This window comes from Panthera pardus, unplaced genomic scaffold (assembly GCF_024362965.1).
Source record: "Panthera pardus isolate Hobbes unplaced genomic scaffold, ASM2436296v1 HiC_scaffold_7, whole genome shotgun sequence".
Lineage (NCBI taxonomy): Eukaryota > Metazoa > Chordata > Mammalia > Carnivora > Felidae > Panthera > Panthera pardus.
In genome coordinates this window covers 76,342,274-76,356,552 of record NW_026527002.1, presented here as the reverse complement: position 1 = coordinate 76,356,552, position 14,279 = coordinate 76,342,274, and the positions used below count along the sequence as shown (strand labels likewise).

Genomic DNA, 14,279 nt, shown 5'->3' with positions numbered 1-14,279 from the left:
ATCAAGAGCACATACTACCACCGCTGACGTGAGCCTGATGCCCGTCTGAGGGGGCATTTTGTAGGTTTCTCGACTTCAGAGTTGCTCCTTGCGTGCAGCACACGCGTAAGACCAGTGGGGGTGGTTAGGCTCCACTTCCTCCAGAGGGTAGTGGCTACATAAATTGTTTGGAATTCTGCATCAAAGATTTTTATTGACTGATTGATTTAGTCAGGTATTTATACCAGTGTGGCCTCATGGATGTTTATTATATACTTTGGGCTATAATATCAACCTCCTTCGTTAAGTTTGCTCCCCAAGTTGTTCTGGATTGGGCCATAGGAAGCTCTTTATTTGTTCCCTATGGTCCCCTGACATACAACCTCATTGTGGTTTTCCTTTTGTTTGTTTTTGCTCCGTGCATTTTGCTTTAGCGCTTCTTACTTTCTGGCCGCAGGAGATACATCAGGCTACTCTTGTGTATTTCCCGCCCCGGTCCTAGAATCGGCCATTTCTCCAAGGAATCCTTGTCTCTTTGCTGAGACGATTGTATTAGAAGCCAAGACCTGGGTGCCTGATGTTGATGAACTAGGATGTGCTTTTCCTAGTTCAATTATCACCTTATCTGCATCATTTTCTCTTTGTTTTTGGGTCTTGCACTTCATTTTAATATTTAGAAAGTAAATTAACAATGTAAATTTAAAATAGCGTATTTTTCTCCTCTATCCTCCTTCTCACTTAGAGTTTGAGTTGTGCGATTTACAACCAATTTACAGCCGGTCTGGCCGACTACGTTTGAATCTCAAATAGACAAGTTTTAGAATAAGTATGTCCCATTCAGAGGTCGGTTCACACTCATACTGAATTAGCTAATTAATAGTTTATCCAGAATTGAAACTTGGACGTGTGTCTTATATTTTGCAGATTCTACTGCAAAGGGAAAGAATAAGTGGTGGATTTTAGTACTGCCACCAAAACAGTGACCTTCACCAAGCCCCGAAGACTTAAGTTCTGAGTCACCTTGAGGTTAGGGGGGGGGAAGCATGCGATGTGAATGCTTTTGCAGACAGGCAGTGCAGGGCGGTGGTCAGGGGTGCAAACTCTGTATCCAGGCTCCACGGCAGCTGTTGTGGTTTGATAGATTTACAGATATATGCCTACATGTCAGTGTTTATTTGAGGGTTCCTGGACCCAGATGCAACACGGGGGTTCCACCACCAACAAAGGGCAGTTCTCTGCAACATGAGCTGGATGTCCTACAATTCAACTCCATTCTGGCGCCGTCTATCGGGACAACATCAGACCCCACTGGTGAAGGGCTCTGTACCCTTCACATGCCAGTTGCAAATCCAGATTTACCTGTACTCCTGACTGGCTGTAAGTCAGAGATTTCCATGACCCACCCCACCTCCTTTAGGTTCATCTCATTTGCTAGAATGGCGATAGAACTCAAGAGAAATATTTTACTTACTAGACCACCAGTTTATTATAAACGGATATAACTCGGGAACAACCAGAGGGAAGAGATGTGTAGGGCCAGGGACGGGACAAGGGCACAGACTTCTGTGCCCTCTCCAGGCACCCCACTCTCTCCACAGCTCCATGGGTTCAACAACCTGGAAGCCTTCCAAACTCTATCCTATTGGGTCTCTGTGGAGGCTTCGTTACACAGGCACGATGGATTAGATCGTTGGTCATGGGCACCTGATTCAACCTCCAGCTCCTCTCCCCTCCCCCGGAAGTCAGGGCGCGGGACTGTAAGTTCCAACACTTTAATCACAAGATGTGTTGCCCTGGCAACCAGCTCCCACTCATGAGTGCGGTCCAACAATCACCTTATGAACATAACAAGAGATACCTTTGTCGCTCTCATCATTGAAAAATTCTCAAGGATTATAGGAGCTCTGTGCCGGAAACGGGGATGAAGAGTAAATATATATTCCTTATTCTACGGCACAACATCACAGTGATGGGTAAGAGGGAATGCGTGTCTGTGAGAAGGAGTCTTTGTGGCATTTAAGTGTGTGTGTGTCAGCGGGAGTTGGTGTCTGTGTATGTGCGTGTGACTATATCACGCTGGGTAGTGATGTGAGGGTATGTGTGATGGCAGAGAGAGCTGTGTAGCAAGCAGCGTGGGAATATTATCTTCCTATTTGAGCTGTTGAAATTATTAAAAAGTTGGCTAACAAGTCATAAATGGTTTTCCTTGGATTCTGACTAACTAGAATTTTGCTGCAAAAAATATGAGGCATGCGCCCTCTCTCCTGCCTGACGGGGGCTTCATGTTCCTCTTCTTTCACTCCCCCCCATCCTATAAGCCAAACATTAGATGTATAAAACCGAGCAAAATAAGGCACTCTTGACAGAATCCGTGCTTGACCTGAGAGAAAAGATGTGGTTCAGCCAGGATCCTCGTCTAGAAAATATGTTCATCCTTTCTGAAGTCTTGTGACTGAAGCAAGGGGCCCCAGAAAGAAAAGTTGACACTATATCGTGGAGCGATTCGGACGGGGTTCGCAACATCCCGAGAAGTTTCAAGCAAATCTGGCAGCCAGCTCCACACGCATCTGCGACAGAACACTGACACTCACGTACACACACACCTTTTATCACCCTTTCTCCATTGTTTTGCTCTCCTCCGAAACCTTCTCAACTTCGAAGCGGAGAAGAGATCTGGCTTGATCTGAAGAAGGGCCGTACGTTGAAGGTTGATATCACTCAGAGCCCGTGGGACAACAACATCAATTATTTACAGTATAAAATATAGAGCGTTAATATTTTATTTCATGTCAAGAACCACATGCTAAAAGGCAGATGCTACAATGCGTTTCAGAGGTATTTGAAGACGGTGTGTGAGGTATTCAATGTAAATAATATATTTCCCTTTAAGCACAGAATATACATTACTCACAAAGGCTTGGATCAAATTTATAAAATAAATATAAAAATCAATATAAAATTCTCTTAATAACTGCTTAATTCATGAGGCTTCTTAGCCCTGGACGGGACAATGCAGTGTGCAAAGCAAAGGCAGGGGGCTGGAGGCATGATTATCAAGCTACTGGCGAGGAGGAGACGGGCCCATGGCTCTCCTTTCCAGACGAAATAGAAATACCAACTCAGAGGCATGTTTTTTGCGTGAAGTTAGCTAACATAGAGTGTAGTCTTGGCTTCAGGAGTAGATTCCCATGATCGCCACTTAAATACAACACCCGGTGCTCATCCCGACAAGTGCCCTCCTCAGTGCCCATCACCCATCTCCCCTCCCCCCACCCTCCCATGCCCATCAACCCTCAGTTTGTTCTCTGTATTTAAGAGTCTCTTATGGTTCGCCTCCCTCTCTGTATCTTATTTTTCCTTCCCTTCCCCCATGGTCATCTGTTAAGTTTCTCAAATTCCACACGAGTGAGATTATATGATATCCGTCTTTCTCTGACTGACTTACTTCAATTAGCAAAATGGCCTCCAGTTCCATCCATGTTGTTGCAAATGGCAAGATTTCATCCTTTTCAGAGGCAGTCTTGATACCCTGTCTGCACTCTGGCTCACTCTGCCTGGCGCAAGGCAGAGAAAGTATGAGCGACAAATTAAATCGATTTGAAATACAAGTCCCTGAAGAAAGAAAAATATCAAACTTGGAAGTAACAAAGTAAATTAACTTAAAAGATATTTCCCACAGTAATCCCATAATGTAATTCATATTATTTTACAATTTTATATATTTTAAATTGAGGACTTTTCTGGGAAATTATTTCGATATGATGAATGTCCCTTTGCTCTCGTATGCTTTCACCTATGAAAGCAAGGATGGAGATTTGATGTATGTGAGAGATATTACATATTACATATATATTACCTATATACATGAGTGTGTATAAACATACACATTTCATGGATGTTTGTACTTCATTTTCATTGTACAGTATAAAATGACTTTCTGAATTTTGCTTTCAAGTACATGAAGATTGGAAAATGTTTCTGGTTAGTGCAGAGTTATGATTCACTTTCTCTAATTTTTTGGTCATATGGATTAATTATAGTTAATTTAAAACTTCCAGTTTAATGGAAATGTAAAATAAAACTTTATCCAATTTCAATGCCTATAGCATTTTATGACGGCATATATCATGATTCCTTCCGCTTGCCAACTAATATGATTCAATATTTTATTTATTTTTTTAAATTTATTTATTTTTAACGTTTATTTAGTTTTGAGACAGAGAAAGAAAGAGCATGAACAGGGGAGGAGCAGAGAGAGATGGAGACACAGAATCTGAAACAGGCTCCAGGCTCTGAGCGGTCAGCACAGAGCCCGATGCGGGGCTCGAACTCACGGACCGTGAGATCATGACCTGAGCCGAAGTCGGACGCTTAACCGACCGAGCCACCCAGGCGCCCCAATATTTTAAAAACTGCCAATCTATTTTGTAACAGAAGTACCACACAGGTTTGATTTTCTTTCTTAGTAGCTAGGTTATCTTTTTTATTTTATTTGTAATTTGTATCTAGTCTTCTTGGAAGAACGTTTAAGTTGTGGAACTTTAACTTTTTTAATATTTTATTTATTTTTGATAGAGACAGAGCACAAGTGGGGGAGGGGCAGAGAGAGAAGGAGACACAGAATCCGACACAGTATCCAGGCTCCGAGCTGTCAGCACAGAGCCCGACACGGGGCTCGAACTCACAAACTGCGAGAGCATGACCGGAGCCAAAGTCAGATGCTTAACCGACTGAGCCACCCAGGTACTAAGTTGTAGAACTTTTAAAAATTATGTTTTTCAAATTTATTTGGAGGTATTCGATACATATTTTGGACAATTCAGCATATATTTTTCCTCAGCATTTCCTTTGTGTTTTAACAGTTGTGTATGAAGCTGTTTTTAATACAAATGAAGTTAAGGTTGATTCAGTTAAAGTTTTCAATCTTTTCCTGCATCGATTTTGCTTTCTGTGTCTTTGGAAAGAAAACTCCTTACACTGATATTATAATCATGTGCTCATATAGTTTCTTATAACACTTTTGAAGTTCTTTTTAAAAGCAGTATTCTTTGATCATTTATTTGTGTAGATATTTCAAGTGTTGTTCATTGTTCTCCAAATCCATGACCAAATGATCGCAAACAACACGTTAATTAACTTGCTCCTTCAGGATGGGAAAGGCAGAACTTCCTTGCGCCGCCTGCATGTAATGCACGGTCCATCTCGCTAGGGGGCACCATCCACACGGACGTCAATAGGGACTGTGCCCATGAGGGTTGTAGAACAGCTCTCTCCCTCTTAAATTCCAGCTCTTCACTGACTTTCCAAATGCATGCAAATTTATTTTATTTATGGACTCTCTCTTGGGTTCTAATGACCAGTCTGTGTGCAGTTTGCATTAATATCACTTTCCTTTAATTAGTTAAACTTTATACACACACACACACACACACACACACACACACACACACACATATATATCTGATCAAACTAATCTCATTTTTAATGGAAATATTAGTTAGCTTCTTGCATTCTTCTACATTTTCTCTTCCATATTAATTTTAGGAACACTTTGTCAAAGTCCATGAAAAATGCTATTGGGATGTGATTAGGATTGCTTTAGATGTATAGATCAATTTGGGGAGGAAGATGGTCTTTACAGTATTGATTCTTGTCATCCTTGAACGAAGTAGATTTCTTCATTTACTCAGGAATTTTTTTAACTAGTTAGATGAGCATATTTTCTTTTTCTGTCATAATATTTTAAGGAGATGGAGTAGTTTCTATTATTGAAGCTTCCTTGCATTTTTAGAATTAAAATATATTTTTAAGCTTGGCCTTTTACTGTTTTTTTTAAACGTATTACTGAGCTTTGTTATTAATGCAGGGATGCTCGTTATCTAAGTATTCCTAATGGGAGTCAGCATTTGAGATTGCCAAAGAACCAAAAGGAAAAGAAAGTACTCTAGGGGTCTGATGAATTATATTAATCCCCACTCAAACATTCCTCTCTACTTAGCACTGAGCGTCAATCATGGCTATATAGTGAGCTATCGTCAGAGATTCTAGTCATGATAGACTGTATTTATCAGGCATGTAGTCTGATAAATACAACATAAACAGATTGCAAGACAAAATGACAGCTATTCCAGAAGATGTAGACATCTAGGAGTTAATAAAATCATTGGAAGTAGGTGCAAACCATTAATTCATTGAATAAATATTCATAAATCGATGGTTATACGTCAGGAATTCTTTTGTCTGTTGGGATATAACAGCGCAGCCAAATGAGTAAAATCCTTGCATCATTTACAGATCATATTCTATCGGGAGACGCAGACAATGAACGAATTATAAAATTAAAGTGCCAGTTAGTGATGAATGTTCTCAAGATCTGCAAGAGCAAATAAAAAGCAAAGTAAAAGGACGGTGTTTGAAGGTGGGGAGAGTAGTAATTTTGGAAACACTAGCCAGGGATATCACACGAAAACAATGGAAAAAATTTTCATCATTTCAACTAGATTAAAAACAAATTAAGAGGAGAAATAATGAATGTAAGATATGCACTTTAATATCAAATGATTAAAAGGTTGTTGGAGAAAATGTTGAAACTCTCAAAAGTGGCAAAAATATCCTTCCTTCGATGATGATATGCAGAAAGCCAATACGGGGTAAACAGAAAACAGGGGAATTCTGTTGTGTCGTGACTTTAGGAAAATGACAATAAAAACACCAATAACTCATACAACTTGAGTTCTAATATTAATATTTCTAATAAGTGTATTACAGCAATAACAACAGAGGTTTTATTAAATGTGATGACTTTCAACAAACTACATTTTAAAATTTAGTTGCACTTTGTCAAAGTAAAATCTAAATAATCTAAACGTTTCTTTATGCTTTTCTCTGAAATGTTGGTCACTGTTTTAATTTGTTGCAATTTAGTAGTGTATCTGAGTCTCCCTAGACTCAGCTCATGAAAGCCCCTGGTTTTTAATTGGAATTTATGAGTTTGAATGTGTAAGTTACGTTGGCTTATATTTCTCTCTCTTTCTGCTATTTTTAAAAACGTTTATTGATTGATTTAGAGAAAAAGAGAGAAACAGGGAGAGGCAGAAAGGGGGAGAGAGAGAATCCAAAGCAGACTCCAGACTATCCGCGCAGAGCCCAGTATGGGGCTCAAACCATGAGATCATGACTTGAGCGGAAACCGAGAGCTGGATGCTTAACTGACTGAGCCAGCTAGGTGCCCTTCTCCTTCTGCCATTTTATTCCAGTGTGGACAGTGAAGTTTTGCAGACCTTGTAAAATGTGGACTAGAACTTTACATCTTTTTATCTGTCCTTAAAAAATGTTTGTAATAAATGTATGTGAGACACAAGCATTTTTAACATTTGATCCTATAAACCTTTTTGGGCCTGTGCCATTTCAGGGATTCATAATTGACATTTAAGTTTTCTTTTTTCCCTTGTACTCAAGTGTTCTAATTTGAACCAGGTAATTTTTAATTTTTTTTCACATTTATTCATTTTTGAGAGTGAGAGAGACAGGGCATGAGGGGGGTTGGGGGGGCGGGGCAGAGAGAGAGGGAGACACAGAATCCGAGGCAGGCTCCAGGCTCCGAGCTGTCAGCACAGGGCCCGACGCGGGGCTCGAACTCACGGACTGGGAGATCATGACCTGAGCTGAAGTCAGACACTTAACCGACTGAGCCACCCAGGCGCCCTGTGCACTGGGTAATTTTGATACTGTTTTCTTAGCATGGTGTCTACATTGACTAGGTATTGAAATATAGTGCTCTATTATTATGCATATTTCTATCTTATGCAATTTTTGAAGTCTTTAGACAACGAAAAGCACAAATATTAGGTGTATAATCTTAACAAGCGCATACCCCTGTATAACTTATCTCTGTCTCAAGACATAAGAATTTCCTTGATGCCTCTTCCCAGGCAATTTTCACTCCTGCAGAGTGCCAAACACCTTTCCGTTTTTTGTTCACCATACATCGGTGTCGTCTGTTCTGTGGAACATCCCATGAATGGCCTTATAAAGAGTGTACTCTTGGGGCACCTGGGTGGCGCAGTCGGTTAAGCGTCCGACTTCAGCTCAGGTCACGATCTCGCGGTCCGTGAGTTCGAGCCCCGCGTCGGGCTCTGTGCTGAGAGCTCAGAGCCTGGAGCCTGTTTCAGATTCTGTGTCTCCCTCTCTCTCTGACCCTCCCCTGTTCATGCTCTGTCTCTCTCTGTCTCAAAAATAAATAAACGTTAAAAAAAATATTTAAAAAAATAAAGAGTGTACTCTTTTGCACATTTTATTTTAGGCTTATCTCACCTGGCAAAATTCCTGCAAATTGCATCTGCCCTTTGTTAGCTCACTAGTGTCTCTCTCTGGGGATGAGCTAGAAGCTCTTGTGGGTTCTTTCAGGTTCCACCTTCTGCCTCTTCACGGGGCCCCTTGATATCTCCCAAGGCCTCTCATGCATAGTTTGGAAGCCAGAGTTTACATTAGGATTTCTCACGTCTCTCGCTTTCTGTAGCCCCTTTCTCTCATCTTTTATCATCTGTCCTTCCTGCCTCTAATTCTTGACGTTGACACCACAAATACTGACTTTCTACCACTCGAACAGTCTGTGGAAACTGAGGAATCATCTCATTGCAAAAAACAAACAAACAAACAAACAAAAAACTGGAGAGAGAGAGAGAGAGAGAGAGAGAGAGAGAGAGAGAGAATACAAACAAGCAAACAAACACACACACACACTTTCAAATCTTTCCTGGTACAGCAGACAGTGCTCTCATTTCTTCCCCCCTTGGGAGACTTATGAAAACGTTTGCTGTTGTTTTAATCTTTTGTGCAGATTTTATAAGTGTGACTTATGGGCAAGGGCCTCACTACTAAAAGCTGCACATATAGTACATGATTTTTTTTAATGTTTATTTATTTTTGACAGAGAGAGAGAGAGAGCATGAGTGAGGGAGGGGCAGAGAGAGAGGGAGACACAGAATCCGAAGCAGGTTCCAGGCTCCAAGCTGTCAGCACAGAGCCGGACGTGGGGCTCGAACTCACGAACTGTGAGATCATGGCCTGAGCCGAAGTGGACGCTCAACCGACTGAGCCACCCAGGCGCCCCCATATATCACATGATTTTAAACATCTTTCCAGATAATCTGTAAATGTTTCCTCTCCAAATATCCAGCACTTTGACTTTTTGTTTTACTTCCTGGGGGCTTTCTTTGAATTTGTCTCTAAACTGGTGAATCAAATTGATGTTTATTTTTATTTCAGATGATACTGTTCTCGTTTTATAGAGGCAGTATGTGTTCAAATCTTTCTGAGGGCATCAATTATTTTTTAGAAGTTTTATTCCACATTATACATAAATATTTCACATGAGAGGCAGCATGCAATGGGAGGCTTGGGAATTCAATCTGGGCCTGTATTTTATCTTTACCTCTAAAAATCTATGGAAATTTGGGAAGGCTGCTGTATGAATCAGAGTCCAACCAAAGAAAATAAAATATTAGCCATAAATAATGTAGATGGGTTTCGCACGGGGAATTGGATTCACAGGTGATGAAAGAGATGAAGAGGGGAGGCCAAGCAGTGGAGGGGAAGGAAAGTGAGATATTACCAGGCAGGGAGCCTCCATCATCTCTTGGTGGCACCAAGGAAGAGGGTATTGTCACCAGGGTCTGGGCCATAAGAAAGCAAGGGGGATCTGTGTGCTGAGAGATGACCCTTCACATCAGACACAGCAGCGGTAAGACACACAGCCCGAGGCTGAAAGAGAAAGAGAGAAAGGTCCTTGCTTTGCTTTTCTCCTACCTCTCAGTGCATTTCTAGGGCTTCCTGTTGGTCAAAGCTGTAAGATCTTTGGCACAGCTGCTCGGGAGATGGGGCCTGAATCCAGGGATCAGAACAGGGCAACTCCAGGAGCGAAGAGTGCTAGCCACAGCCCATCCATTTAAATATTGATTTATATTGCTCTGAAGTGACGATCTTAATGCCCAACTCTAGATGTTTGAGGAAAATAATATGTAAAATAGTAAGTGCCACTTCCTGGCTCATACCTAAGAAGTGATAAATGTCAGGAAGTTTTCTGTATATAAACTGCATACAGCTGGTTTACTATAAGAAGAGATATACTGGGGGTGCCTGGGTGGCTCAGTCCGTTAAGCGTCCGGCTTCGGCTCAGGTCATGATCTCACGGTTTGTGAGTTCGAGTCCCGCGTCAGGCTCTGTGCTGATGGCTCAGAGCCTGGAGCCTGCTTTGGATTCTGTGTCTCCTTCTCTCTCTGCCCCTCCCCAACTTGTGCTCTGTCTCTCTCTATCAAAAATAAATAAATGTATAAAAATTTTTTTTAAAAAAGAAGAGATACACTGTTGCTGAAAACATGGTTCTGTGTTGTAGATTGCAAAAAAAAAAAAAAAGAGAGAGAGAGAGAGAGAGAGAAAAGGTTGTATTTTTCCCCCATTCCTTTATGTCAAGATACCATTTCTGCCCAGCTTGATCTGTAGATTGACTCTGGTGCCAAATAAACATGAAAAGATGCTCAAGATCATGTGCTATGAGGGAATTACAAATTAAAATAACAACAACATACGACCAGACACCTACGGAAATGGCTAAAATCTAGAACACTGGCAACACTGAGGGCTTAGAGCAACAGGAATGCTCACTCATTGTTGATCGAAACGCAAATGATTCTCTGGAAGGCAGTTTGGCAGTTTCAAACAAAGTAGACCTACTCTTACTCTACAATCCAGCAATCGTGCTCCCAGGTATTTACTCCCAAAAGCTGGAAGGGTATGTCCACGTAAAGATCTGTTCAGGAACGTTTTCATCAGCATTATTCCTCACTGTCAAAAGTTGGATGCGATCAAGACGTACATCGATATGTGAATGGGTAAATAGGCGATGGTACAATGGATACGATGATGCGATTCAGTGATAAAAAGAAATGAGCTATTCACTCATGGAAAGTCATGGGGCGCCTGGGTGGCTTGGTCGGTTAAGCGTCCGACTTCAGCTCAGGTCATGATCTCACAGTCCGTGAGTTCGAGCCCCGCGTCGGGCTCTGTGCTGACAGCTCAGAGCCTGGAGCCTGCTTCAGATTCTGTGTTTCCCTCTCTCTCTGCCCCTCCCCTGTTCATGCTCTGTCTCTCTCTGTCTCAAAGATAAATAAACGTTAAAAAAAAAATTAAAAAAAAAAAAAGAAAGTCAGGGAGACAAACCATAAGAGACTCTTAAATACAGAGAACAAACTGAGGGCTGCTGGAGAGCAGGTGGGTGGGGGATGGGCTAAACGGGTGATGGGCACTGAGGAGGGCACTTGTTGGGATGAGCACTGGTGTTATATGTAAGTGGTGAATCACTAAATTCTACTCCTGAACCCAATACTGCATTATATGTTAACTAATTTGATTTAAATAAAATCTCGGGGGAAAAAAGGTCAGGGAGGAACCTTAAAATCTGGCTAAATAAAATAAACCTGTTTGAAAAGATTATATATGGCATGGCTATCCACTTATGTGACATGTGGGAGGGAAAAGGCAAATGGCAAGGAGGTTGTGGGTTGCTGGGGCTGAGGGTGAGGGTCAAAAGAAGAAGAAACAGGTGGTACAGGGGATTTGGAGGGTAGGGAGACTATTCTGCATATCAGCTCAATGGTAGATACATGGCATTACACATTTAACAAAGTCACAAAGACACAAAGACACAGTGAGTCCTGCTGGGAACAATGGACTTTATTAATAACAGCATATCACTATTGGCACATCAACTGTAACAAAGGTACGACACAGATACGTGATATTAACAACAGGGGAAACTGTGGGCAGAGGGTGGGGGACAGTGAGTATGTGGGGGCATTTCTGTACTTCCTGTTTCAGTTTTCTATAAACCTAAAACTGTTCTCGGCTATGAGTTCAATTAATTGAAACAATTAACTTGCATTGTGAAAAAAACAATTGTTATGTTATTGTTGCTTTCATCACGAGTGAAGGTGCATCCCTCCCTCCCTTAAACATGGCCTTGACCCTGTGATGCGATTTGGCCAATAGTACACCTAGCAAATGTGAAGAAGCAGAAGTTAGACATGTGCTTGAAGACCGGATGTTATCTTCTCTACCACCAGGATCTCTTTTGCTACCAGGGGAAGCCCGGACTAGTCTAAGGAAGGCAAGAGCACAAAGAACTGAGGCCAGCCATTCCAGCTGAGGACCACTAGATCAACCTGCCATGAGCTGATGGAGACCACCAAAGTCCCTCCAAGTGAGTCCAGTACGAGGTGAGAAACACCTGATTGAGCCCAGCCTCCACCTACACAGCCTACACGGAAAACCTACAGAATTATGTGTAAATAAAATAAGTATGGTTTAAAGTCATTGAAATTTGGGGTGGTTTTTCCCAGAGCAACGGATAACTGAAATATATGCACACCAATTTCTGGTTACAACTCTTCCATTGGCATACTGGAACCCCGAGGAAGTCACCTGGAAGTATGTCTCCCAGTTTTCTCGGCTGTAAAATAAAGTAGCCGAGTAGACAGCTGGGAGAGGCCACACATATGTCTAGTTTTCTTCCAACTCTGATATGATATGATGACACGAAAGGAAGTTTGACTTTTTTTTTCCTCAGTTGTTTATCCTGTAAAGTTTTTCAAAGATCTCTTTTTCCTTCCCGAAGAATCTTGGACGACTGTTTCTAATATCTCATTAGGATAGCGGACATCTCCTGTCAATGAACTGAGCAAGAAGTTCAAAGAACTCTCAGAGCCGAAAGCCACGTCAAGACTAACGGTGTCTGCTCTAGTGTTGACATCACTGTGGCCAACTGCACGGAAGGGCTAGCTTTGAAAACCTGAATGATTTTGCCTTGAATACCAGCCTGGTGGTTCTGTGATTCTGAGAAAGTTACTCAGTATATGGTTATTGGCCAGAAGATGCATATAAACGTATAAGGGTATCTTCCTCTGAGTTGGTATTCAGGGAAAGACAAATAACGATCGTGAGACATCATCCCTCAGCCATTCACATAGTAAAAGTTGAGAAGTGAAAAATCCCTTGGTCAGGAGGTTGTGTATCCAGAGAGCGTCTAAAAAATACTAAAAAGTCTGGAAATATCTCAAATTCTCATCGACACAAGAATGGATACATGATGTAATGTATAGTCAATATAGTGTTAAAACTTGAAATTAACAAGCTGCAGCTCCATCGATAGTGTGAACAAAACACAGATGCATAGTTTTCAGTAAAAAGATGAATCTCAAATACACAGCATTAAGGCCTTTTCAAAATAATGATGGAGAAACAGCCCAATGCCAAGTGTACTTTGTTTTGGAATACATATAGATGCCGAAAAATGCGAAGCAAGGGAATCGTGTGCACGTAGTTTGGAATAGTGGTTCTGCTGGATGGGGGCAGGAGGCACAGAGGATGAAGAAACGTCACATAGAGGCGTCTACATTTTTACCCTGGTATTAAGTTGGGCATAAAACTTTTAATGGTGTTTACTATTCACAGAGAATGAAGAAAAAAAGACCTTGACTGGACCCACAAAGGGAGTGTCATATATCAAGGATTATAACTAATTCATTTTTGTGCACTTGACCTCGAACCCGTGAGGAAAAACATGTTAAGGACATGAAACTCTGTAGTCTCCTAGTGTTAAGTGTAAAAAACGCACCAAACTATATATGCAACAGGACTCCAAGGACCTATCATGACAATAGCAGGGGGAGAGGAGCAAATGTGAGTCTCTAGATCATTTCCCCATTTGCTCTCAGACACTATCTGAAATCTTCTGATAAATGAAATGGCTTCTAGATGAATGAGGATGTTGCCTCCTGCTGCCTTACATTTTACTGTCAGTCTTCATAGACCTAATTTTTTTTTCCTCTACCCCCACCCAGGGACTCACTCCGTGATTAGTGAATAGGAATAGTTAACCGTTCAATTCACTGCACTTTGATATTCTCGCAAACTTTCTTCTTTTTTTAATCCTAATTTTACAAAGGAAGGAAATAAGGCTCAGCGAGGCTAAGGAAATTGCCCGAGTTTCTATTGCTAAGAAGTGACAGAGAAGGGACATTAGTCTAGGCAGTGTGCTCCAGAGTTTACATTCTTAACCACAGCATCTTCTGTGGGGACCATAGGTGCTTAATCGATATTGAAAGGGTAGATGAGGGATCCCAGAGTTCCATGCTCCAATGAACGTGGAGGGTTGCTCTTGCAGAAAAGCTTCATTAACAGTCCCCTAGGGGCGCCTGGGTGGCTCAGTCGGTTGGGCGGCCGACTTCAGCTCAGGTCACGATCTC

The 14,279-nt window shown here is 41.5% G+C and overlaps 1 long non-coding RNA gene across 1 annotated transcript; it reads left to right on the top strand.

Moving 5' to 3' along the window:
• The first annotated feature begins 1,809 nt into the window (after positions 1–1,809).
• Positions 1,810–12,348, top strand: LOC109273081 (uncharacterized). The gene is made up of 2 exons (XR_002082734.2): positions 1,810–1,952; positions 12,099–12,348. It is a non-coding gene; the product is annotated as an uncharacterized LOC109273081 (long non-coding RNA).
• The last annotated feature ends 1,931 nt before the right edge of the window (positions 12,349–14,279 follow it).